Source organism: Nipponia nippon, unplaced genomic scaffold, assembly GCF_047370975.1.
Source record: "Nipponia nippon isolate SJK-2023a ecotype South Korea unplaced genomic scaffold, ASM4737097v1 scaffold_4, whole genome shotgun sequence".
NCBI classification, from domain to species: Eukaryota; Metazoa; Chordata; class Aves; order Pelecaniformes; family Threskiornithidae; genus Nipponia; species Nipponia nippon.
Genome location: NW_028262358.1, coordinates 93,291,970 through 93,319,505, shown reverse-complemented (window position 1 = coordinate 93,319,505; position 27,536 = coordinate 93,291,970). Strand labels below are relative to the sequence as shown.

Sequence of the window (27,536 nt, the reverse complement as noted above, 5' to 3'; positions counted from 1 at the left end):
TGATTTTAAAAACTGCCATTGAAATATGACAGCTGTTAGATGAAACACCTTAGAGGATTTTCAAGGTTGGCACTGTTTGAAAACCTGTTCCTTTTTAAAAGACTATAATTGGGTACCCCGAATCCTTGGTTACGGTAAAAGAAAATTTTATAAATAAGCCTATCCATTTTGCTTCACTGCTGGGAAATACCATTAAACAGATACTCATTTTGACCTGTGATTCAAATAACAATAACATCCAAATATTTACTCCTACTGAAATAACAAATTCACTGTTGTTTTACCTGCTAATTAGTATGCACTTATTGAGTCTGAAGTATAGCCAGAGAGTTCTTTTTGAGTGGTTGGGAAGCTCCTTTTTCATTTACCTATGTGCATTAAAAATATTATTAGTTTGTTTTTTTCATAATCAAGTAAGGAGGGAAAAATCAGTCTGCTTTTCTGTTTTGCTTTTGTATTTACAAAAGCATACTCCATCCATTAAGTCACCTAAGTCCTGCAAGCCAACGTCAACTGCATGTAGACTGGCATCCCATCTTGTCATGCGTGCTGGCCCTGGCTGCTGTCAGTAATCCTGAGTTTTAAAACTCTGGAGTTGTGAAGTGACTTACAGGAGTGAATATTAAAGAAAGAATCAGCTCAATTACATTGAACTCCAGCTGCTTCCCTGATCATTTTTCGATTCCCTGTTCTTCACTTCCGTAACCCATATGAAGGATGGTGCTGTACATGAGGCCTTGCTTTGGAAGAAAAATAAGCAGAGTGCTTCTGGTGAGCTTCATGGCTGTGATGTTGTTCTGGGTGCAGGTCCAAAGCCTTGAACAAACTGTCTGAAGACAGAACTTTGAATTCCCTATTGGTTACAACCATTGAACTGCTTGATAAGGGCCAGTTTCTGTGGATTGACGTGTGCTTGGCAAGCGTTAGAAGCCAGTGACTGCAATGAAATTTCACCCTTTGTTTTCATGTGCTGTGCAGAGGCATCATGCTTTTGGCTTCTTAAACAACAAATAGAAAACCCCGTGGCCACCACGTTATTTACAAATAAGTAATGTAAATAGGTGTTAAAATGTATTGCTTGCAGTAACGTAGTTCTTCAGTGAACCTTCTTGCTTGGCCCCCACTTTATTTCAGTCCTAGTAAAAAAGAAAACAAAAAACCTAAAATAGCAAACTTTTTGACTTTGTTAGCAACAATAAAAATATGTAATTGGATTAACATCTCTTCTCCTGGGTGTATATTTGATAAAACTTAAGAAATCATGATTCTGCAGAGACTTTGTAAGATGACAGGCTAATGGCTTTGAGTTTAAGCCCACTCAAGAGAGTAGTATGTCAGTACCGTCAGGAGAAAAAGAGGAGTATGAGCTTAGTTTATGTGGTAATGAATAATACTGAATTCAAAATTATTTCTAAATAATATTTTTAAAGCACTTTCACATATTCATTTGCAGAACCTATTTCTGTAGAACATTGAGTTAAACGAGAAGATTGTGAATCTTATTCGTTACCAATGCTGTTAGTATTGATGGGCTATGATACAGGTCACTGAATCAAACCATGTGGATTACTTACATATTTCTAATCAGTCTAGAAAAAACAATTTGGTACTGTTTTCTGTAGATTTTTCTCCACTTTTTCTCCACACTTGCAACTGCGTTAAAGGGAGCAAAAGAATATTTAAACTTCAAGCACATGTTACATGGTCTGTCCTGCTTGCCATGTCTACCAAAAGCTCCAGCTGATTTCAGTGGAACTTTGGTCACACAAATTGAAAACAGAGACTCCCTCAAATTTTATACGCTATCTAAATCTCTTAAGTTTCAGCTCCTAGTTGAGGATACTTTTTCTGAAACAGAGACTGTTATTCACAGAAGTGCTCACTGCAGAACTGTGTGTAAAATTACTTGACAGAAAGTCACTCGACATTTGGACAAGTGCAAAAAAGCCCACTAAACCAATCATAGCGTCAAATATCAGAGCTTTTTACTAAAAATAGTCACCTTTAAGAAAATATTTCAGTTTGATTGTTCATGCCTAATTAATCTCATTAATTGCTATGGATTTTGAAAAGATTTTCTTATATTAATACTCTAAGCCTAGATATCCGCTTGTTATTTTGAAGTCAGTGATATAAACAATAAAACCAAAATACACATAGACTATTATAATGCAATTTACATTAGCCAGTTTTTTAAGAAAGTGATTGAAAAGTTAAAAGCATGTCAGGAGACTGATCAGAATAATGTGCTCCGTTTTGATGTACTGTAGTTATCACAGAAATATTAATGACTTAAATCTAATGAAAGGAAATAAGGTTTTACCTACCACTGTGTCTGAAATTATTAGGTTTCAGACACAGCTGGACAGTTCTGAAGTAAGTTTTTATTGCATAATAGACTTTAAAATTTAGTTATACTCTGCTATTACCATCTAGTCCATAGGATGTAAAACTGAATTTCTTGACGAGTTGTGGTCAAATCATGGTCTTCTGACCTTTTGTGCAAGTGCACAAAGTTATAACCAAGAAAAAACTTGAAGTCATCATATAAATCACTTAAATTTTGCTGTGAGCACAGCATGGCCCACAGAACGCTGCCTGTATTCTAAACGCAGAAACTTATGGCTGCTTTTAACTTTTAAGGCAAATATTCGTTTAAAGTCAGTGTGCATCTGTAGGTGCAGAATGTAGGATAGCATTTAGAGGAGAAGGAATATCTACTTAGCTCATAACCCTTTTGCAGTTTTCCATTTGAAATACTGAAAAAGTGTTACATTCTTTCCTATTTCAAATGCATTTCTTCACTGAACATCTGCTGAGTGCCCTGAGAAGTAGAAAAAGACAGAAACATCTTCAACACGTTCTCATTGTCATTTAAAACCAAATTAAATTTTCACTGTATTTATAAGCATTTTATTTTTGCTTACCATGCATCTTTACTTACAGGATTCTTTGGGTAGACAGCATATTTAAAGAAATAGCTACAAATATTTGATAGAAACATTTAATGTGAATTTATCACAATCATTCACACTGGAACCCTGTCTTAGAGATTTACATTCATTCATGAGGGAGCAGAAGTATATCATGCATGGTAATCATTCACATAACTCAAATTTAAGATAATTAGTACTTTGAAAGCTTTGTTTGAAGTGAAAATTACTTGCAGATCTTTCAGTGTGAATAATTTTCAATAATAAAAGGTTTTAAAAGAGAGTTTTCATATTTTGGTGAGAGTTTGCAAAGACCAAAACCAGAGCAATACATTCAAGCCAGTAAACAGAGTTCTTCTGGTGTCTCAAATGTAATCTTTGGTTTTTAGCACTACCAAGTACTAGGTCTTAAAACTTGTCTTATGATTCTTCCGTAGTGATTTGAATGCTTGGTTAATACTTTTTAACTATGAGGTAATTTTTAAAGGATCTTTTGTATGAGTAAGTCCACACAAATAACAAATCTGCTGTCAAAGCACTGGCAGAGTTCAGTTACTTCTGCAGCTGTAGGTTGGTATTATATTCAGTTTTAAACCACCCACATTACCCCAGCATCCACCCAGTCATGCATTAAGTGGCACGATTAACATCTGTTGTGTGTGTTTCATCGTCAGCCTTGGAAAGCTGGATACGTAGGATAGTGAATTATTTTACTAGAGTTCATTTTAAGTATATTTCTGTACGCTTGTATTATAAAAGGCAGACCTGAAGATGTGTACTTGAAGCAGAAGGCAGTGATGGTGTATATATCTTGTGAGACTTGAAGTCTTTATTTCAGCTGATTTGTGAGAAAACTAGCTCCTGCCAAGTGAGCTTTTCATTTTGAAGTGGAAGATTCCTCGTGATCTCCAGAAAGCTCCATGGTTGGAAACGGTGGCCACCACAACAATGGTGGTTGTTGGCCACTGTTTCCAGCCATGGAGCTTTCTGAAGATCCTGGACCTTTAAAGACCCTGGAGATGAGGTGTGGGTGAGAGGATGACACAGGTGATGACTGGATAGGTGCTTCAGTAGGTTTGGTTTCCTGCCTGAATTAGGACTTCTATACTTGTAAAATGTCTGATGTTGGCATCTCTGCATTTCAATTCCAAGTGGTGGGAAATTCACAAGATCACTTGTTTTTCTCAAATGTTGCCATCTTGGCCTGAACTCAAATGACAGCAGCTGTTCTCATGAGATTTCAACTACAGCCAACTGAAAAAACAGCCTTTTCCTTTTCAGATCTAACCAACTAACGACAGCAGCAGTGACTTCAGTTCACAACATTAGGAATCCATATATCCCTTCCCTCATGCCACGTACACATGAAGAATAAAATGGAGGTGGACTCCAGTGTGCTACGTATTTATCATTTTCACTGAATGGAGTGGTGTATTTTGTGTGTGTAAAACGTGGCGTAGTCCTCCAGTGTCCAGCATGTACTTTTTGGTATGCGATGTATTCACTAAAGATTTATGTGTAAAGATCTTTAAAAGGAGAAACTTTCCTCTAGGGAAGAGCTGACTGAGAATGACTTGATCTTCAGCCACATGCAATGGCACTGAAATACCAACGACTCCTGCTTGATCTCTGCCAGCGTTCCCTTGCCCTTCTTCCTCTCCAGCTTTCAGCAGCATATGGAGTATCAACAGGCTCGTGGGCAGCTTGGCTTGACCTGAAAAAATCAGAAAGCAGTACTGATTTTAAAAATAGGGTGCATAAGCTAAAGGCAACTTGTGCCACTCCAGGAAGAGGAGGAATGGTGGAGGTCAAAGAGGACTCAGTGTGTGTGTTGTGACAGTTAGGACTGAGTAAGCAGGAGAAGAAATACAGTTGTACTTCTCCTCTCCTCTCTTACAAATGGGTGTGTTCCCTGAGTGTGGTACAGGACCGTATCCTCCACCATCCCTGCCGGAAGGTGGGAAAGGTGCTCCCTTCCCCCAGGTGCCAGCGCTGCTTCCACACCATCTCCAGGCGTTTCTGACCGGTGGGCTTTCAGTTCCTGGCTGCTGTGCTGGGGTGTCCTGTTAATAGGCACCTTTTTCCTCGCCTCCATCCAGGGTGGGCACCCTGTGAGCCTGGTGACTGGGGAGATGTCACGAATATGTGTCTTCATTGCCCCAAGGCAGAAGATGCAGGTTTGGAAAAATGCAGATTCAGTTCGCTTTAGGCAGTATGGACGGGGGAAAACCATTGAGCACCTACAGTACCAGTGAATAACCACTTAAGCAAGAGTTTTGGTTTTTCTCAGTCTTTCTTCCATCTGAATCCATAGCAGAACTACTGTTGGTCAGCCTGACTGACCAGTTTGTTGATCTGGCTTCCTCTCATGTTCTTGGAGGGAAAGTCTAAAACTTTCTGTCTAAGAGATTATTTAATCCAGGGATATATAATTCCCAGACAGATTGAGAGGAGGTTCAAATCCTGATCATGGGCTGTAAGAGGCGAGTGGCATGTTTGAAACTTGATCCTGGATGTGAAGTGTCGAAACGAGACTGTCTTTCAAGCTGGTGCAATGCTGGTTATCTTACTTAAATGTCACGGTGCCGAGAGGCGTAGCTGATTGCTGTTACCATATGTAATGTTAAAGATCAAGCTCTCTGGTGTGTATACAACATTCCTCTGTCTGTTCAGGCACCATAAAAGAAGCAAATCTGGCCACAAATATTCCAGGTCTGTTGTCTATGCCAGATCCAAATCCAAACCTGTGCTAGTATGTGCTCACTTAGAAACCATGGATGGGATTCAGCTTAACAAATGTAAGTGTATGTCTGTGTCTGAAATCTTCATATGAGGTAGTCATCCTAAATTCTCCTTGATAATCATTGGAGAGGAATGGGTACTTGTAGGGTTCTATTTGTCTCATCCTAAGGTCCCTGTTTCTCTACACTGACTACAAAAGGAGCCTAGAGTGAGTAGCTGAGATAGAGATATAATTTTTTTTGTAGGTGTGTGAAGACAGGCAAGGTGAATCCCACTCCTTGTGTCAGTGGTACAACGTGGAGCTGCTTGGCAGCAGTTACATGTCAGAGCAAAGTTCCCTTTCTCAGGATCAAGAAGCTGGAAGCAGTTTCTGGATGCCTGTCCTGTGCAGTAGAGAGCTATAGCACAGAAGGAGATCTTGCTCCAGAATCTGTGTTAATGAACACTTAAGGAAAAAATAAAAATACCCCTTAGGGGAACATTTAGTCAGGACTGTGGATACAGAGCTGGCAAAGACTGCCTAGAGTTGAATGTGATGTTACAGTGAAGAGAAACATGAACTATCAATAAATACTCAAAGTAACCAGTGCCTCCTACTAATGGGTCTGTGACTGGGAATTCAGAAGACTCTCCAGTATCTTACTGGGCGACCTTGAAAATATTTTTCTTCTCTCTATAGCTGTAGTTCCCAGTAAGTGTAGTGTGGACAAAGCACTGATTTTCTGCAGAGCTCTTTGTGAGGCCGAATGATGAAGTGCTATGTAAGAGCTGAAGTGTTTTCTCCAGTAACTGGAGTATTTTGGAGCTCCAAAAAGTACTGTAGAGCTGCCATTTAATTTTAATGAATAGGTCTTAATATAAGACAACATTAGCAATACTGTAAGAATAGATGCAGCAGCTTAACCAAATACAAGTAAAAAGTGTATAGATAGTGTATGCCCAGCATAACTTTAATTGTGCCTCTAGGAGATGAGATGACTTGAAGTAGTAATGAATAATCCATGCTTTCAATATGCAGAAGTCCGAAAGCAAGCACTATCACAAACAGAAAATAGACATGCTCATCTTTCATAGGAAAAGATGATTTTATAAAAGTAACATACATCTTGATCCAGATAAAAATAAATACAGCGTAGTGATAACGATGCACAAGTGCTTTCTAAAGAAGAAGGTAGTTTTCTGTTAGTGATAAAATAATAAAAAACCCACATTCCTTTGTAATGGAATCTGTGTTCCTGCTCAGGTTCTTACCTAGCAGAGACCAAGAACCCTTTCTTGATTTTAAGTGATTATGGTAAGATTTCTTCTATTTGCCATCTATGAATTCTGTTTAAAGCATTAAACTTGAGTTTTTAATGTAAACGCTTGTTCTTCTACATTTTATGTTTTTGCATTTTTTAATCTCCACAAGAATGTGATGCATATTAGTGTCACAGATGAATTCTCCATGTCTAGGCTATATTGAAACAGTGTTTTTTACCCTTTCTGTTGCTGTGACCACAGTGTTACAGGGTGTAAGAATGACTTGTCCAAGGTGTTTTCAGGACACTAGATTGCGTTGCCTTGCCAGTGAGATAGAGGGAGGGATGTCTACTCTGAGAATCCTGCTAGAGCTTGGGAGCAGAGGAGCACTGGTAGGGCCTGGTTGATTGCAGTCATTTCAAATGGTAACTGGTCTAAAGCAGCACTGGTGTTTTTTCATTGAGAGAGACTAGGAGCAGTCACATTATCCACAATGATGTCTGGAGAACGTGTCTGGCAGAAATGAATATACTTAGTAGATGCTGAAGTAAACCACTGTGATGAGGTCTGCAAAAAAGTATGTTGTGTCTGCAGTCCTAGTCAAGGCAAGTGAATTATCTAAGACAGTTCTGAGCAGAATGACTGTAAGGAGCAGGACTTCTTTCTTTTCTGTGTCCAAGTGACATGGGTTGTTATAAAAACTGGCAAGAACACCACTGAAGTTCACCATAGCTGCCTTGAATGTAATTACATTTTTGACTTTCGAAACATTCAACTGTAAATGTTTTTCAACAAATTAGATGAAACATGCAGCAAAAAAATAAATAGTTCAATAACAAGTTTTGTTAGCATATGCTTTTCTCAAAGTGTTTTTTTTTAATTGCCAAATTGATTTTAGTTCTCTTTCTTTAACAACAATAAAAGAAACTAAGGTTTTTTCGAATTCATATAACACTTTTTGTCATTCTAATATTAAATTTAATTTATGTGCAGTTTAACTACTCAAAGGATTTGTGCCTAATTTATATATTAATAATATTTCAGATTTTCATTACATTTTTGAAAATATGTGCTAACTTGGGTGTCTAGCCACACAGCTACAGCAATTTAACCTGCATCAAGCTTACACTGATGTGAATCCACACCCACAATATTTGTTACACAAATTTACTTTATATTTTTCCTTTATACATAGAAAAATGAAATCCAATACATGTAGCTAGAGTAGTTTAAAACATTACTTCTCACTAGCTGTTCACTGCTGGCAGAAGGTCACAGTCGGCCACGGAGCTGCCTTAGTGGATTGTAGTTGCTCTCATCTGCTTCAGTACAAAGTCAGCCAGGTTAGCTTGTACCGTGGCTGTTGGTGCATGCGGTTGTACAGTCCCTCACGCAGAACACCTGTAGGAACTTGCTTGTAAACTGTTCTAGCTGTTTCCAATCTACTGTCAACTCTGTAGGGTTCTGGTACAGCTTCATGTGCAGACCAGGGCTTTGAAATGTTGAAAGGACAGCAAGCCATCTTAACAACAGTGAGGAATCTTTCAGAACTGTTTTTTGTCCAAATTGTATGTTGGGAAGAGAGGCAGTTCCTTGCAAAAACAGGACCTCGTATTAATGGATTTATAAGAATAAAACTTGTAAAGTGTATTTGACAGTATTTAGCAGCTGCTGAATCTTCGTCATTTGTTCTATGATTTCATGCTGTCAAATTTGACAACGTGAACTAGTGCCAATCTTCACTTTGGAAGACAATTTCCTTTTTATACAAATTCTAATTATTAAAGCTAAATTTGGATTTCATTAAAAGGAAGTTGTTAGTCTTTTTTATTTGTCAAACAGCTTTCAAAAACTAAGTTGGTTCTACCTTTGACGATTTGTCACAACTGAAAACCATAAATTACATGTTGTTTCCCCCTTCTGCTACCAACGGATGAAATTGGTGTCAGCGGCAAGGAAGACACTGGTATTTTTGGTAGACCTAAAAACCTGTTTGTCAATCGTGTAGAAGCCTGGATTTATTACCCGTTTTCAGACACGCTTAGTTGGGCACGCTTAGACCTCATTTAGCTAGAGATGCTATTGAGTACCCACTACATGCAGAGGAGAGGGTGTTCAGTAGGACTCATTGCTGTGGAGTTAACTTGGATGTTGCCGTAATTTGGGTCCTAACAATACACACCCCTTTTGTTTTTAAAATGATACTGCATTTAATGCCCTTCTTGATTGAATTTTCAGGTAGTATAGCCAAAAGTTTGGAAGTTTGAATCCAATGCTCTGGAAGCAGGCTAGCTCAGCTCAGATGCTGCTGGCCTTCTAAACTGTTCTCCGCTTTCTCAAGTTCCTGCCACTACCCAGAAAGCACAGACCAGTTATCCCACCATTTACCAGAAAATAATGTGCGGAAGAGTTTATTGTTTGGATGCAGCATGCACTTTTATCAACCATAGCAGCAAGCTAGTCTCCTGACCTATTCTGCTGGGACACACCAGGCTCCCGGATGCAGAACTGGAGTAAGTGTGCAATTAGCCAGTAATGAGGAATTTGACCCTTTTTCCCTCTTTCCCCTACAGGAGCTTAGTGTAGAGGCCAGGGCACTTGTACAGTGTAGAGGCTATGATGAGTGTTACAGTAAGTACCTTGCCAAATGAGAGGGAAACTTCAGTGGTGGTGTTCTGGGGCTTCCTGGTTATATTTTCATAAGTATAAGCAATCAAGGCATGACCACTGAAGAACCACTGGTGAAACATGAATTTTCTGCACCATCTGAAGGTACAGCCATGTTCAGCTTCTGGAACAGTTTTCCTGAATGAACAGAGTTCTGAACTTATTGTACTATACTGCTATATTTCTATTCTGATTCTATAAGGAATAATGAAGCCTATACATTAAAAATAAAAAGAAAAATCTTAGTGCAGTCCACACTATTGTGGAACACATACCTACAAGGCACCATGGTGCACACAGACTCACAGCATAGTTAGGATTGGAAGGAACCTCTGGAGATCGTCTTGTCCAACTCCCCTGCTCAAGCAGGATCAGTTAAAGCAGGCTGTGCAGGGCCATGTTCAGTCAGATTTTGGGTATCTCCAAGGACGGAGACTCCACAACCTCTGTGGGCAACCTGTGTTCAATCAGCCTCACAATAAAAAAAAAACAACCTTTTCTTATGTTTAAAAGGAATTTCCTGTATTTCAGCTTGTGTCAATTGGCTCTTGTCCATTCCCTGGATACCACAGAGAAGAGCCTGGCTTCGTCTTCTTTGCACCCTCCCATCAGGTATTTATACACATTGATGAGATCCCTACTGAGCCTTCTCTTCTGCAGGCTAAACAGTCCCAGCTGTCTTGGCCTCCCCTTGCATGACAGACACTCCAGACCCTCAGTTGTCTTTGTGGTCCTTTGCTGAACCCACTCCAGTAGGTCCATGGGTCCTCTCTTGTACTGGGGAGCCCAGAGCTGGACCCAGCACTCCAGGTGTGTCTCATCAGTGCTGAGCAGAGGGGAAGGATCACCTCCCTCCACCCGTTGGCCGGGCCCCGCTCATACAGGTCAGGATGGTGTTGGCCTTCCTTGTGAAGCTCATATGGTCTAGTATTGTGTGGCTGGTTTCACTAGAGAGAAATTAAATTTCAGGAGAAGTCAACTAGCTTGAATTAAATTTTCAAGTGGCAAAATATGGCCTCAGTGAAATGAGCAATGTGTGCTACTAAACTATGGGAGAGAGACTGGCATTCTGGGAATGAGACAACAGCCTGCAGAGGCTGCAAACATCAATGAAAGCAACCTGCAGAGCTGGCAGAGTTGTGTGTATTTCTTGTGAAATCTCTTGGCCTGGGAATAAGCCTTGGGTCGATACTGGGCAAGGGGCTGGGGCATCTGTAGGAGGTCTCTGTATAAGCTCCATTTCTGTGTAATTGTCTTCTTTTTAGAGCTAGTTTCGGTTACGTATCTAAAATGCCCCTGCTGCTGACTTTGCATAAAGACAGGCATAAGGAATACTTAGCGGTGAGTTTTTGTGTTTCCCCCTCCCTGGCTCCCAGTTAATCAGTCATGAGCATATGATCGGGAACTGTTTTGATGTTTTTTCCCACATGCTGGGTGATTAAGGACCTGAGTGCTCAAGACCCACTTTTGCCTTCCTTAAGAGTCATTTTCTCTTCCACCCAATCTGCAATATGTTCTTTAGGCCCTGCTGGAGCTCATAAAACATTTATACCCATGGTTAAGCGGTACAAATATTACATTTTATAGTACTTGTACCCTGGTATTACTGTGTGTCTGTTGCCACCATATCTGACATGCTCTTAACATGAATGATGGGCCTAAATGTTCTGCCTGAAGCCTTGCATGAGAGCAAGTTTTCCTCTGCTTCCTTCCTCACCCAGCATTGTACCTGTTCGTAACTCTAGGTCATCAGAAGTTTATGTCTGGCCTTAGTTAATGCCCTTTCATTTCATGGTGGTCTTATTTCTTGTCCCAGACCTTCAATACTGGTTCTGCACCTGGAGGCCCATTCTGATCTGCTAAAAGCAAAGAAATGAGTATCCATAAACATTGAGGTACTGAACAGAATGGCCACTCCGGTTTCTCGTTCTTCAATATATTGCAGTCTGATTTGAGTTCTAAATTGAAATATTGCTGAAAATGAAAAGGAAACCCTGTAATGTTCATAAAATCTCTCAAATAAGGAGTCTTGTCAGCTAGTTTAAAAAAACATACCGCTTGAAATGTGTTGTCCATGAGCCCCAGTTCCTCCATGGCTGCTGCTGCTGTGAAGGATCTTTTCCTCGTGCAGCATGTTGCTGAAAATTGCTTCAGGTTCCCATCCTCTCACCTTATGCTATAGCAGGGTAACAGTGGTAGAAAAGATACTTACTTTTCTGATTGTGCTGAAGTTCTCAGTTTAGGAGAATGCTGAAAAACAACTCACAAGTTCACCTGTAATGCTCTGGTTAGATGGATTAATTTTCAGACTGTTTTGTGGGTGTTTAACGCAACATCATATCTGAAGGAGAAGGTTTTTGCAGTCCCCCTGCTTGATGGGTAGGGACAGCCCAGGGGAGCAGCGCAGTGGTAGCAGAGCCTCTGTGGAAGGAGCCAGATTGTGTTAGCCTCTGGGGCAGTGGGGATTTATGGCTCCTCCTCATCACTGGGAAGAAGGATGGTCTGGTGAGTTTTCCTTGTTAGTAAAGGCAATTTCAGCCCACAGCCTATGACCGACAGCTTTCTGCAGGTCGGCTGGGAGCCTCAGCCTGGGCAGCCGTCGCTGGGAGGTGTTGTCATGCAGGAGCTCAGGGGGCTGGAGGCGTTTGGGTGGGATGGTGGTCCCACAGAGGGGAGGACAGAGGAGGTGGGGAGTTTCGGTGGCTCCTCAAGTGAAGGTGCCTGGTGGTGCAGGGAGCAGGAGAGTGTCCCCTGGGAGCATGCTGGTGCCTGTGCCGGGCCTCTGTCTACTCACTGAGTGACCCCCTGGGGACCACAGCTGGGCATGTGCCAAGGTCCCAGCTCCGGCTGCTGCTTGTGGATGGCGTTTGCAGTTTGTGGTTTGGTTTCTGGATCTTTGGGGACTTTTTATGGCTGGGAAAGGTCAACTCCTGGTTAGGGTGGATCAAACTAGTGCTGGGGATACAGCTGTGTAACTGCCAGAGTGTGGGAACCAGGGTGCACTTCTTAGAAGCTACAGTTTGCAAAAACGGGACCATAAACCCGCTGAAGGCAGTGTGGGACTCATCAGTTACGGTAATAACGCACTACAGTGCCTGGTCCCCAGCTGCTACTGGAGCAACTACCCCTGGCACAGCAGAGGCCTCTGCTCAGGCAGAGCTCTGGGAGGGATGCTGCTTTCCAGGTGCCAGACTGCAGGCAGTGCCCAGTGCTGGAGCAGCTAGAGGTGGTGGCCATGCCTACTGGAGGCTTGTGCTGGTTGGGGAGTTGTGGCCAAGTTATGCAGCTGCAGGAGGAGATGAGCAGACTATATGGTACCAGGGAAGATGGAAAAGGGATTGATGGGGTCTTCACAGAGGCCCTGTAGAGATGAGAACCTGAATCCCCTGGCTGCAAAATTGGGCAGCCAGAGTCTGTGGACAGTTGTGATATAAGTGGAGACTCTGGTGTTGAGGAAGGCTGGAGGCTTATGATTTCTGTCAACAGATGTCCTTGCAAGGTTGCTGTCTTTTTATCTTCGAGAGGTCCTGGAGATCAGGTGAGTTCTCTGTTGACTGGAGAAAGGCAAATGCTGTACCTATCTTCAAAAAAGCCCAAAATTTAAACTTGGCGAACTACAAGCCAGGCAGCCTTACTTCAGGCCCTGGGAAAATCATGGAATGAGTCCTTTTGGAATATGTTTCTGGGCAAATGGGTGACTGAAACAGTCATAATGGATTTACTGAGGGTAAATCATGCCTGACCAACCTAGTTGCCTGCTATGATGAAATGACTAGCTTTGTGGATGAGAGAGCAGTGTGTGTCATTGACCTTGGCTTTAACAGGAATTTCTATACAGTCTCCCACAGTATTCTCATTTCCAAATTAGGACCTTACTGCCTGGATGGGTTAGCAACAAGATGGGTAAAAACCTGGTTGGATATTTAGGCTCTGAGGGTAGCGATTAATGGTTCGTACTCTCCCTGGGTGCCAGTGGCAAGTGGAGTGCCACAGGGAACTACCACTTAACATCTTTATCAGTGACCTGGAAAAGGCAACAGAATGCACTCTGGTCAAGTTTGCAGATGATGCCATACTGGGGGGACCAGTAGATAGGCTCGAGGACAGGGCTGCCATCCAGAGTGACCCCGATAAACTGAAGGAATTGGTTGACAGGAACCCTATGAAATTCAGTAGGGTAAATGCAAACTTCTGCATTTGGGAAGGAATGTAAAAGTGTGGGCTGGGAACTGACTAACTGGGGGCAGTTCAGCAGAAGAGGACTTGGGCATCCTAGTAGACAGCAAGCTATATATAAGCCAACAGCGTGCCTTGGCAGAAAAGAAGGCCAATAGCACCCAGCACCTGGGAGATCGAGGGGAGGGATTATCCTCCTCTACTCAGCTCTCATTAGGCATCGTCTAGAATATTGCATCTGGTTTTGGACCCCACAGTACAGGAAAGATATTGATGAACTGGAGCGAGTTCAGCAGAAGCCACCAAGATGGTCAGGGATTTGGAGCGCTTGCCCTGGGAGAGGCTGAGATTGACCTGGGATTGTTCAGCCTGGAGAAGAGATGGCTTTGTTAGTGGCCTTTGAGTACCTACGAGGAGTTTATTCAGAAGATGGAGCCAGGCTATTCCAAGCATTGTGTTGGTAGGAGAATGAGAGATACTGGACATAAACTGAAATGAGAGATTCAGACTGGATATAAGGAAAAGCTTTTTCACCATAAGGACAGTCAAGCAGTGAGCAGTTGCCCAGGGAGGTTGTGTAGTCTTCGTCCTTAGCGGTTTCAAGACTGACTGGATAAAGCCCTGAGCAACCTGATTTGGCATCAGAGCTGATCCAGCTTTGAGCAGTGGATTGGACTAGATCGTCTCCAGAGATCCCTTCCAACCTCAGAGATCCTGTGATCCTGTGTGTGTGTAGGAGTATGCAAGTACGGATTAAGTACAGAATGAGTTCTGTGGAGATCATATATGGAATATGTCTTCACAGAAAGATATAGACGCCACAAAAGTGTTTCGCTATTGACAAGTAATATATAGTTGTTTTTTTTTTAACGAGGAATACTTGGATTTCAATGAAGAAAAAGGAAAAAAAAACCCAAACCAGTGTATCATCTGCTTTTCTCCACCTCCCCAATGCTTCAGATCCTATTTTAGTCCAGAACCAGCAAGATCTGCAATGTTAATTGTCACCATATTCATGTCCATATCCCTTGCCTGGATTCATGTTGAACGTATCTCTCTCAAGGATTTAATAAGTGACTTCCTTTTACATCATTTGTGTAGAGAACAGGGCATAAGAAGTGGAAAAAACAGCTTTCAAAATATCAATGTAGCTGTCCTATTTGGAGACAACCCTTCAAATAGCTGAATTATTACATGTCTATTAAAGTGAAGACATGGAGTAAGGGTGATACATGTATTCTAGGTAAACATAACACTGATATTTGACAGTTTGCAAATAATTCATACAATAAATGTCCCCTGCTGAAGTCTAAATGCAGCTCTCAGCTATTTCCAGCTGGGCAGCATAGATGTAATCAAGAATAATTGAAAAGCTGATTTTGTGCTATGTGAACATAACTGTCTGTCTTTCTGAATATGTTATGATGTCTAACATGTTGGCTTTCTCCATGATCATATAACAAAAGTTGTTTGAATTGGATGTAAAAGAATGGTTAGTACTGTTTAGTCATGATCTGTCATAAGAATCTTAAATAGCTCAGAAAAAATCCATAATTATGTCCCTAAGACTGATGGTATTTCAGATCTTGCAGTGATAAAGGTTTTTTGTTCTTGCCTCAGAATTACTTTCAGACAAAGAACTATGCTCTCAGCCTAATCATGTCAGCATCAGAACACCTGCAAAAAATAGATCAAAAGAAAAAGCGGAATTATTGAGATTTTGTTGCTATGAATAGCACTAGTGTGAATGTATTAAACAATCACGTTGACTGTACTGAAAATGCAAAATATCCAGGGGAGCAACTACAAATGTAAACAAATTTGGGGACACGTTGGCTGTTTCAGATAGCAGCTTGGGCTGGTTTCATCCCCTGCCCTTTTGTTTGCTCTTTTCTGTGGTGTAGTGAGTGAAAAACCTGTGTCAACTGGGGATCATCAGACTTGCCTCAAGCTGGAGGATGACCATGAGAGGTGCAAAACTGAGTAATGCTGTTCTTGTGTTGAAAATGTTGGTGTTTTGTTGTGTTAGAAGCAAAAATGCTGGCAGATACTACGTAATGAAAATCTCATATGACTACTACAATCTTAATGGTTGATCTTCTCCCCTGGGTACCTGGCCTAGAAACGAGCCAGTGCAAACTGATCAGCTCTCTCAAAAACTGTGCATGGCAAACAACTAGGTGGAGGACATGATTGTTTACAGATGGACATCAGTGTGGTGGGACGGGAAAGGGAGCAGGGTTAGAGAACTTCAAAGGCTGTGTCTGCCAGTGTCGCCTTCTGCTTTTCTAATGGTAGTTTTGTGGTAGCTTGTGATGGTGTAAAGGTGTAAGTAAGTAAGTAAGGCAAAATTCATAGTAAGAGGTGATTATCTTTTATAAGACTGTCTAATACTGCTGGAGATGGAAAACAAGCTAATTGGGTATGAACATGCTCATCTTGAGGCCTCCTTAACTGCTAGTCCATTGTAGCCATTTGGTCTTGCTTAAGTAGACAGACAATTATGCTGTTTCTTTGTCCCTGTATTTTTCTTTGTTTCGCAAGAAGGCTTAAAAAAAAACCCCAAAACAAAAAAAAAAAAAACAAAACCACAACAAAATAAATTGCTGCTAAGTGTTTGTTTTAATACTCTTTCTCAGGACGCAAAGGAAACATTGGCTCCATCATCCATTTCACACCACTTTACATGTCCTGTGCGTATCAGTATTTGCTGGGAACTGGAGAAGAGGAAACAGTTTGCTTTAGGCCATAGCACCTGAGGAGGAGTTCATTAAAACCTTTTGATACATTTTGTGATGATTTCAAGGGTCTCAGCTGAAGTCAAGCCCTTGACATGAAGACAAAGATGTTGAAATATTTCTGTCACTATATGTATTACTACTTACATTTTTTTCTTCATGCTCAGATGAGCAGAGCATGAATAGGAGCTTCATTTAGCCCAGTTCAATTAGAGAAAGTGTATAGAGAATGGGATTTGCAACCCGTGTACTATTGTCTGGTTATCAACACATTTACATTAAAAATACTTAGTAGCGCATTAAATGGCTTAAATTTGCTGATATTTTAAAGATACAGACAAGATCCCTTTAGGTCCCGTGTCCCTCCCCTTACCAGCCTTTGCCTGTATTATTCATGATCATTATTTAGCAATAATTGTGCTGAAACATGGTGCATAAGTTTCCAGCATGCTATATTACTTCAAGTCTATTCTTGAAACTTGTTAGGCATTAGGACATGAGATTAAGCTTCAGCTGCTTCTGAAAGTGTCTCGTTTTCCATTTTTTACATATAGTCAAAACAATGAATTGTATTCTAGATGGTAATTTATTGTGCTCAGATCTCTTCCATCACTCATTGTTTTAGCTGAATCGAGCTTAAGGCATGCAAAAGACATTGGACGCTGCCTCTTCTGACAACTTTTTCTATGTTTCTGTTCTAGATCCTTTATATTTTTCCTGATTGAATAACGGTCAGTGAAGGCACTCCTGTGTCTGTGCTGCTTTCATATTTCTGAATGTGCTAATTGCAAGCTGTTCAGGTTCACTCTGCTTCGCATGTCCCAAACACCTCCATTTTCCCTTCTAGATAACAGGAGATACAAAGCTCTGTTATTTGCTGTTACAGCTAAACCAAGTGAAGCAAAGCTGAAGACAGGCCAAGGGAAGTTCAGACAAAGCAGGGCTGACAAACCTTGGTCCTGAGGCCTTGCAAACTCGGTGCAAAGCCTGTGGCTTGTTCCTAGCAGTGGCAGTGCTGGGCTGCAGGGTTGCAAGAACGGAAAAGCCATCTTAAGCAGCATGCAATAGAGCATACCTTGCTTTTAATTTTATTTTCAGTTATAACAGAGTAATGTCAGAGCATGCAGCGAGCTGCTTCTGGATTTACATTTGGCCTTAGTAACTAATCTGTAATAGAAATGTTTCTCCTATGTGGGTTTTTTACCCTCTGCTTACAGTCACAAATTTAGATTGATCGGGCTATGATGGTAACTACTGTGGCATTTAACGTTCTTTATAGGCCATTCTCATTGTAATAAACAAGCAAAATAGTACTGATTGTTTTCATGTATCCATTAAATTAAGAAATTAGTGGTATAGAAGTAACTGCTTTCTGGATAGAAAGCATCTTTTATGTTGAAACATTACCAATACAGTATTGCAAAACAACTGACAGATTTTATGTTTTGGCTCCGGATAAATCTCAGTTTGCTGCAAGTAGGTGAGGGCTCTTTAATTCCAGTTTTCCTGTTTGTTGCTGAAGCAGTGAAGCATTCAGAAAAAGACAATTTCACTTTGATTAAATGCCTAAAAAGTTATCTGGTTGGAGGAAAAAAAAAAAAAAAAGAAAAAAGGGTGTTGCATAAGCTTTTAATATTTAATTTCTATACTCTAAGTATCCGGAAGAACATTTAGTTCCTGTTTTGAAAGATGAATGCCATACATTGGAAAGTGCACTGAAGGCTCATTTGCAGTCAGGGAGCTTGTTTGCTTTTCTAGTATGTACGTGCAGGGAAGAGTAGAAAGGGTTGAGTGGGCAGTTGGCAGTCATTCATTGTCAGTGATTGCTAGTCATTCATAAAAACTGCAGAGCTGAGAGGTGGAGCCAGCAGCAGCAGCCGCCTTTCAGGCTCTTGCAGAAGACACGTTTGTGCAATCACAAGTGATTCGAGAAGCTGCTCAAATACGGCGTGATGAATGTAATGAGGAGATGTGTGCTAAATGCATCTAATTAAAGGGAGTTGCTTAGAATAAAGTCAAATGTTTTAATTCTTTTCTCCTCAAGCCCACCACAGTTTGTGAACGTGGAGATCTAACAGTTCTGTGTTCAGCTAAAGGCAATAAATCACTTTCAAGGAGTGCCCTCTAGTTTGTGATGCCATCTGGAGTATGTCTTTTACCTTTAAAACGAGCAGTTTTAGGAAATTAATGGGTCTCAATCCACTGATAAAATGAAATTTTGAGGTGAGTGGGGAATATATTCTTGGAATGCATAATTTTAAGGCATAAACGACAGTGAAATTTTAATTTCAAGAAGAGAGACTGTCAGAAGCAGCAAACCATCCTGTATATTCTCGCTCTTAAAATTGCTGCATTTATATTTTTTCCCCTCATTGCAATGACTTCCAATCTAATAAATGGTCTTGACAAGTTTTTATTTCATCTTTGTGTCCAAAGTGGAGAAGTTACAGCAGGTTGATAGACTTCCATTTTTAATTTATAAATCTGATTTATTTGAAACTGTGTGTGAGTGAATGCTATTGTATCAGCTGTTCTATCTCTTCTAGTTTGGCCTGTGCAGTTCACTGCTTCTCAGAAGGCTACGGAGATGTCACTGCAGGCTGAGCTAGTACTGGCTGGGACATGGCATTTAAGGCCAGGTTTATGTCCAGGCTGCCATTGCATTTAAATTGAAGGACTTCACTTGAAAATGACAGGTTCTTTGTTGTTAAGTCAGGGCTTAGGATGTTAAATTACAAAACAGTATCCCCTTACAGAAACAGAACTGTCCATTGAGAAGTGGAATAACCAGTCTCGAGTTCCCTGTGTTTAACCTGTTTGGAGGTGGACTCCGGAGTCTGATCCCACTCTAAGCACAGCCTGGAAGAACGTAATGCTGGGCTAGATTTCATTTTAATTGAAGGTCTGGAGCACTGTGTGTGTATGGTTTACATAGCACCTCGGACCGAATGTGCTTGTGCCTTATCAGATAGCAGAATTTCAAAGCGACCCTGGTCTCTCTCTAACAAATAGCTAATTAAATTGTACACTGTAGGCTCTTTGAAGCTCTTTCAGAAGCTCTGATTAAAATATATATAAGCCAAACTTCACTATGGCAATGTTCCAATGAAAGTGCATGTATGCTTCATCTCTTTTTCAGGAGGTTTTGTGTTGTAGTTCAGGCAGCTCAAACCATTGCAGTCACTGCTTTCACCAAGAGTGAGTGCGTACCCCTTGGGGCGCTGTTTTCGCTTTGTTCTCAAGAATTTCTTACCGCTCTCATTAGTATTAACAAGTGTATTATATGTACATCAAAGAAAAATACACACTTAAAGAAAGAATATTGTATATGACCTGCTGAGAGATTAGTGCATGTGAGATTGGTCTGGAGGTACGACTTTCCCAGGTGTGTTGCTTTTTCTCTTGGAGCTGGACCATCAGAGTCTCATGTACCAATAAATATCCCTTCCTGCTGTGGACCAATTTCTCTTTTGAGATGAACAAATGACCAGATGCTCAAATCCAGCAGCATGTATGGGGTTTGAAGCCTTGCTTATCCATACGTACATATGCAATTAATTGAGTGTATGCAAGTGAAGTGATTTACAGGTGCCTAGAAAATATCTGTTCATAAGTTACGTGGGTGTTGAATGAGTGTACTTGGTTCCTTGCATTTTGAAAAATCAAGTGCTGTGCAAATACAATTTTTAAAACCATCTCTCTTCCTTTGGAAGACACATTTCACGACAGAAGGAAGAAATCAAATGTATTGAACTTGCTTTCCACCTTAGTGATATTTCATCTTTCAGAAGTTTCAAGTAATGTATTGTCTGTTTATTTTAAGGCCATTCAGCTGGGTGATTTTTGGAGGCTGGCTTGAAGTCCTTGTCTATTACTGGAGAGCAGCTGATATTAGAGATGAGTGGTATAATTTATTGGGTTACACTATATACATAGCTCTAAACATTATATAGGGGAATATGATGCCCTGAAAGCAGACTCAAACCCATGCAGACTAGTCCCAGTTTAGTAACTGAGCATCCATGAAGAGCAGCTGTTAAAGATACCTTTTTAGGTTTCTAACTCTCTCTATTACTACCACAGTCAGAAACTAGAAAAGCAGCAGCAGCAGCAGCAGATTCATCACAGTGCTTTCTGCTGACCTACTACTGATGAGAACATGCATTGCAATATACTGGGCTGCTTTTAATTTCTCTCTGCAGTCAGCACTGCAGGTTTTAGTGTTCTGAAATAGGTAACATTTTACAATGTTAGTTTTTTTTTTCAGGGATTCATCCTTTTAAATAAAATATAAAACAGATAAAAGCCAGCCCATCAGTGAAATGCATCTCACAGCTGTAGTCAGAATGGCAGTTTCTATTTTTAACTTGGCAACTTCCCCATGTAACAGGCTACAGCTTTCAGTGACATTTCAGATGTAGCTAATATCCTCTCAATTTTGTTGGGGGCCCATCTTATTTTGCATCCTCCAAACACCAGCAGTGGGTGCTTGTGGAGAATGAGGGGAAAGGGCTATACAAAGTGGTCCAGCTCATGTGCTCTCCCTATGTAGACTCTTCTACCATCTTTTATTAGAGCCAAAATATAGGACTGGATGGACCACCGGTCCGACCTGGTGGAGTATTTCTTGTGTTCATGTGTTGTTTTTTACACTCCAGTGTTAACAACTATATACAGAAATAGTTTAATTGATCAGAAAAATCATAGTCCCATATTTGATTCTTTGTCTTGGAGCATTTAAAAAACCAAACAACGTACAAGTACCTCTGTGACATAAGTGCCATGGCTGCTGCATGAATGAGTGACGTACCAGCAGAAACATTTCTCCATGCTTTATCTTTACTGGCAATTCACATTCCAGCCAATGCCTTTTCTCAGTGCTGCTTCTTACACATGTTGCTTCTCCCTCCTTTCTGCTTGCTTCTGTGTCAGCAAAAGAAAATGGAAAAGAGCTGATAGTATTGGCTAACTGACTAGTACTCAGCTGCCATTCAGACAACTAAAATAGGACGCATCAGGCTACACATAAACATCTGCAGCATCACTGGCTTCTTCTAGCATAGTTGATTATGAAAAAATTACTAGTTAATTGAAAGGAATAGGCACATCTGTATCTACAGTGCCTATGGCTTAGTCTGAAGTGGATATATAAAACAAATGAGTTGTTCCTAGATGTGCCTGTTTCTCCTGGCTGTGAAAGAAATCTAGGATGACTGGCTCAGATGTGGATGAGTAAAGTTACAGGAGTCAAGTCTGACTCTGTAAAGGAAAGACAGTCTGAGAGACAGAAGTAGTGAAGTTTATTTTCTAACCCAAATTATTTATCTTTTCCATCTTTCAGGTAGCTGTGTGTTCTGTTTTTGCTTGTAGCCTAGATAAAAGGACAAAAGGCTGGACATTGTTTAACGACTTAAAAATGCAGGTAGACTCCTTACTGAAATCTCTCAGGTGCCTGATGACACTTTATCAGCCCACTCAAAAATCTCCCTTCAAGCCTGAACACTTTTGAAAATCATTCCCAAAGGACTAATGTAATGGAAACTTCCAGGAAAAGTGTGTCTAGATGCCTTCAGGAGAACCATAAGGAAATCCTTCACAGTAAGGACTCTTAACTTATTCTGTTGGAACTACTGTGGAATCTAGTTCAGGATCCTTAAACTGACCCTTTCTTCTTGTGTTACAGGAGGGCAGGTAGAGTTTGAGACAACTAGTATCTCCCTGCATGGTTTCATGAAGAAGGGCATTGGAGCCTTTTGCAGTTAGCTAACTAGCTGCTTCTTTTTCATTTGGAGAGCCTTCATCTGGTTGATCCTGGAATGATAGAATCATAGAATCATCAAGGTTGGAAAAGACCCTTAAGATCATCGAGTCCAACCGTCAACCTATCACTGCTAAGTCCATCTATACCATGTCTTCAAGCACCGTTATCTATCCGTTCTTTAAATACCTCCAGGGATGGAGACTCAACCACCTCCCTGGGCAGCCTGTTCCAATGCTTGACCAGCATCTTGGTGAAGAAGTTTTTCCTAATGTCTAACCTAAACCTCCCCTGGTGCAGCTTGAGGCCATTTCCTCTCGTTCTATCACTCGTTACTAGGGAGAAGAGACTGACCCCCACCTCGCTACAACCTCCTTTCAGGTAGTTGTAGAGAGCAATAAGGTCTCCCCTCAGCCTCCTCTTCTCCAGGCTAAACAATCCCAGTTCCCTCAGCAGCTCCTCTTAAGACATGTGCTCTAGACCCTTCACCAGCTTCGTTGCCCTCCTCTGGACACGCTTCAGCACCTCGATGTCCTTCTTGTAGTGAGGGGCCCAAAACTGAACACAGTACTCGAGGTGCAGCCTCACCAGTGCCGAGTACAGGGGCACTATCACCTCCCTCGTCCTGCTGGCCACACTATTCTTGATACAGGCCAGGATGCCACTGGCCCTCTTGGCCACCTGAGCACACTGCTGGCTTACGTTCAGGTGGCTGTCAACCAACACCCCCAGGTCCTTTTCCGCCAGACAGCTCTCCAGCCCCTCTTCCCCCAGCCTGTAGCGTTGCATGGGGTTGTTGTGACCGAAGTGCAGGACCCAGCACTGAGCCTTGTTGAATCCCATGCGGTGGGCCCCCGCCCATTGAGATCCAGCCTGTCCAGGTCCCTCTGTAGGGCCTTCCTACCTTCAGGCAGATCAACACCTCTGCCTAACTTGGTGTCATCTGCAAACTTTCTGAGGGTGCACTTGATCCCCTCCTCCAGATCATCAATGAAGATATTGAGCAGGACTGGCCCCAAGATACTGGAAGATACTGCAGAATTGTATTTCCATGTTTTGAAGACATAATTCAAGCACAGAGGCCATAAGAGCACCTGGTCTCAGTGGAACTGGGGATGGGGAGGAATTTCTGACACACAGGCAAGAGAGCGCCTGAATTTGCTGGCAGAGAGTAGCACTGTATGTGCCATGGCAGCGTTCCCTTCTTCTAGCACCCAGCCATCTCCGATGGTTCAGAGGAAGGAAAGGGCAGATGTTGCCCTCTTTGATATTCAGAAATTAGAGCCTGACCCCACATGCACCCTATAAGCACCTTCTCCATTTTGAGTTCGCATGAAGTAGTGTCAGGCAGACTAAATCTTGCATTCTTTTGAAGTTCCTTCTGTTTATGTTTACTATTGTAATAAGTTCTGACAAGCGTAGACCTTATTCCTTCAAGAGTGTGTGGGTTTTGGGAAACCTATATCTGTTTTTCTGCAAATGTACAGGGCTGGAGAGTGACAGCCAGGCTTTCTTCTTAGTGTGAGTGACATAACCATAAGCCACAGTCCTGTAGGGTGATGAAGGGGAAGATGATAATACTGTCTGAGCCGAGAGAACTTTGATAAACATCAAGTACAAAAATGTCTGTTCTGCTCATATACTCTTCTAAGTCGATGTTGAAGACTAGGCTTGTTATAGCAAGTATTGCAGTCTCAATAGTTCTTCGCTACAGAAAAAAACGGATAACCAAAAGAAAAGCTGATTTAGATGCAAGAAAAACTGTATTTGAAGGCCCAGGGGGCCATGTGAGAAAATGGAAAGAGGATGTAAAGGAAAGGGAGTAGGAAGAATGAAGGCATATACTGTGTGACTGGAAGCGTGCGTGTTTTTTAACTCCTTGAACCATAGGAAACATGGAACTAGAGTTCTTGATTAGGAAGTGTGAATCTAACAATCTGTGAAAAATCTGCAAAAACAGTGTTCAGTTCAGTGTCATGATTAGAAATGGCTGCCTTTTAGTTCTAAACTGTGTGTGTTAGGGAAGGGGAAAGGTGTAATCATTATAAATGCATTTATTATATAATTTTTCTAACAATTTATAGATAAAATATTTTCAAGTTTTGGAGAAAATCATGTTTGCTTTAGATTCCTAGCAGCATAAATCATCTATAAATATGGGACCTTGTGCTTCTGAAAATACTGTCTTGTAATCCTTCTGTCTACTGGGAGTAAAGTGAATTTGCATGAACTTACCAGTTTAGTAACTGAGGCTAAGCCAGTGGGTTCCCCAACCAATGGATTCACCTGTAAGCGAAGGCTCTGTGCATCTGTGGCGCAATTATTTAGTTTGAGACAAATAACCCCTGTGCATTAGTAATCAGTAATTTTAAAGAAAAAGATTAATTTTGTACAGTATTTTTTTTGCAAAACTGGACATATCACAAGAAAATAAAGATGTAGCAGGGGTGTCCTATAATCTTGCATCATAATAAATCGCTTTAAATTTCACTCCCATCTTTACATTTGTCTTTGTGCTTTTATTCATTTTATCCAAATGAAGCTGATTCATTTTATCCAAATGAAGACTCACTTACAGTGTAGGGACGTTTCACAGTTACTGTGAAGTCAGTGGAGAGTCTGCAGCAGAGTGCACATGCGAGCACCGTGCGTATGCAATAAAATAATCTGATGTGACTTGGCACGCGTGCTCTGGCCATCTGAGGCACTTGGACGTGGTGGTCATACCTCATGTGTTGTTTGAGGCAAGCATCTGTATTTCTGCGTGGGATTTTGTAGATAGAAAAGTGAAGCCATTGCTCCTCCACAGGGAGATGAGGAAGGGAAAAGCTCTGCTGTAAAGTCACCCAAAATATATCTGTCATCACTGACACCCAAAACATCCAACAAAAAACCATGGGACTTTCTGAATTTAGTATCAGTGATGTTGCTTCTGTAATGTCTGCACTCGAAAACTGCAGCTGCTTGGTAAAAACCTAGTGTAGCTTTGATCCCAGCCTCTTGGACACAAAATGTCATTTTTTAGATATATGTGTGTGTGTGTGTAAATATATATATATTTGTATAAAACATAATACATATAAAATAAAAGTAAATAATAAAAAAGAATAGTTATGTCTCTTTACTACCTGTGATTGTTGGTTTTATGAGTTAAGTGAAAGTAAAGTGATCGCGGTGTCCTCTTTTTGACAGCTCTTCAATTTTGGAGATATCAGTCACCAATTTATACAACAGATCCTCTTAGAAGAGGGCCCATATCCTAGAGCCTTTTTTTTCTAATGGCTTGTAACAAAATGAATCTGAATATACTAAGTTGTAAAACCTAAGGCCAGGCTAAATTTTGAGCAGTTGAGGCTACCCTAGAGTTCAGATAAAACATGGTGCCTCACAACAAAAGACATTCTCCTGAACAGCCAGTTACTGACCCACTCAGAATTCAGTAGGTTGTTAGCACATTTTTAAAACAAGCTTCTCGTTCTAGCTCTTTCATGGGACAATAAGAGCATCTGCCATCCAGGCAGATTTCTAAATGTATCTCTTCTAAATGCACTGAAATACAGTATTGCAAACAATGGTAGTTTTCTCTTGCTCTTAAATTATTAAGTCTGTCCATGCAGTCTATGCGCAAATCTCTTCTTCTCCTGTCACATTTATCTCCATCTCACTGTCTGTATGGTGAAGGATGTGGTGGGAGGGATTTGTTTTTTAGTTCTTCTATATAATAAACTCTTTTTTCCCTGATTGAAAGTAAATCTTTGGAGTATGCAAGACCTTGAGGAAAAACACTCCTTGCTGTATCCTGCAAACCTTTTTAATCCAGTTCCCCTTTCTAGGTTTGAGGGTATCCCCAGTTCTTGGTGCCTTCCTCATTTCTTTGACTTCACATTTTTTCCAGGATAAATTTATTCAGTATTAAGTTATTAGTACAAAGAAATGAAAATGAAGAGTATTAAGTTATGAGTAAAAACAACAACAAAAAAGGAAGAATAAAGTCTCAAAAAGGACAAATAATACTGAACTAATACTCCACAGTTAAGATTGGTGGGAATCAGGCTTCTGCATCTTTCCAGTTGGGGTATCAGCTGCTTTGCTTTCCGTGGTCTTGCAGTCATTTCCATCACTCATCCTTCAGTCCCCCACGCTTCGTTTTTCGTTCTTTTGCTCACAGCTGTAGTGCACAAGACCTGTCCCAAAGGCCTCTTTATATAAAGCTGTCCAAAACCTACCCTCGTATGTTACGTCAGCTGGTGGGAAATGAGCAGGTGACGTAAGAAGTCATCCAGGCACACGAAGGGAGTGCACTGCCAACGATACACTTAAGGCTCTCGGACCCATCAGGAGCTGGAGTCGATAGATGGCTCCAAGGCGGAGGAGTTGAGAGCACTGCAAGGGCTGATGGTCTGCCAGAGCAAAACAGAGATGTGGATGTGGAAGATTATATTCCACCAAAATGACTGGGAAAATGTCCTCAACTGCTCTTTTTTCTTCCCAGTTTCCATCTCTGTTAATTCTGGCTGGTGTTTTTTTTATTTTTCAATCAGGCCAGGGTGGAGAGACTGGTTTGGGTTCCTCTTCTCACCACATGTAACATTTCTCTGGAGGAAAGACTAGGTCACGCTTTGGTGGGAGCCTCAAGAGGGATGCTCCCCGTCGTGCCTCAGTGGAGGGTGACTTCTGAGTTCCTTCATGTTAGCTAGTGCATGCTTTGAGTCTGGGTTGTGTGGACAGAGTGGCGTGTGAAGGGCTTGGCTGTGGCACTGGAAGGTGGAAAGAGCAGTCAGGCATCTCTGAACGGCAGGTTTGGGTTTTCTCTTGCCTACAGACAGCCGTACCCTTGAGAAGGTTGCATGTGTCCAGCTGACAGATGCCAGGCTAACTTTGATCTCCCTTTTCCAGAGTAAGAGTGCTCTCAAATATGCCATGTTTGGACTCGGTAGAGCCTAGAGAACAAACCAGGGACCAGTCTGGACACACAGGCTGTGTCTGAGATAACACTAATCCACACATGCCCTATTTTTCTGTACTAAGTAGATGTATCTGTTGATTTACAGGATACCAAAAAGCCCGTAGAAAGACCCTACTGAAAACCACCATGATCTGGTAACTGTACAGTCAAATGCAGAGGCTCTGTGTTTGTGAGGACCTGAGACAGGAGAATGGAAAGCTGCTTACAAGCTTTCTGGAGAGCTTCCTTCTGTGTTGAGGATGAAGGATCGTAATTCTGAGGAGGCCCTTCTGTGGACTTCCCTACAGGGATTTACTGTCCTCCATCCCTGATCT

The 27,536-nt window shown here is 41.3% G+C and overlaps 1 protein-coding gene across 37 annotated transcripts in view; it reads left to right on the top strand.

Moving 5' to 3' along the window:
• RIMS1 (regulating synaptic membrane exocytosis 1) overlaps positions 1-27,536 on the top strand; it is a 344,078-nt gene that overhangs the window by 39,113 nt on the left and 277,429 nt on the right. The gene's annotated exons all lie outside the window — the stretch shown is intronic.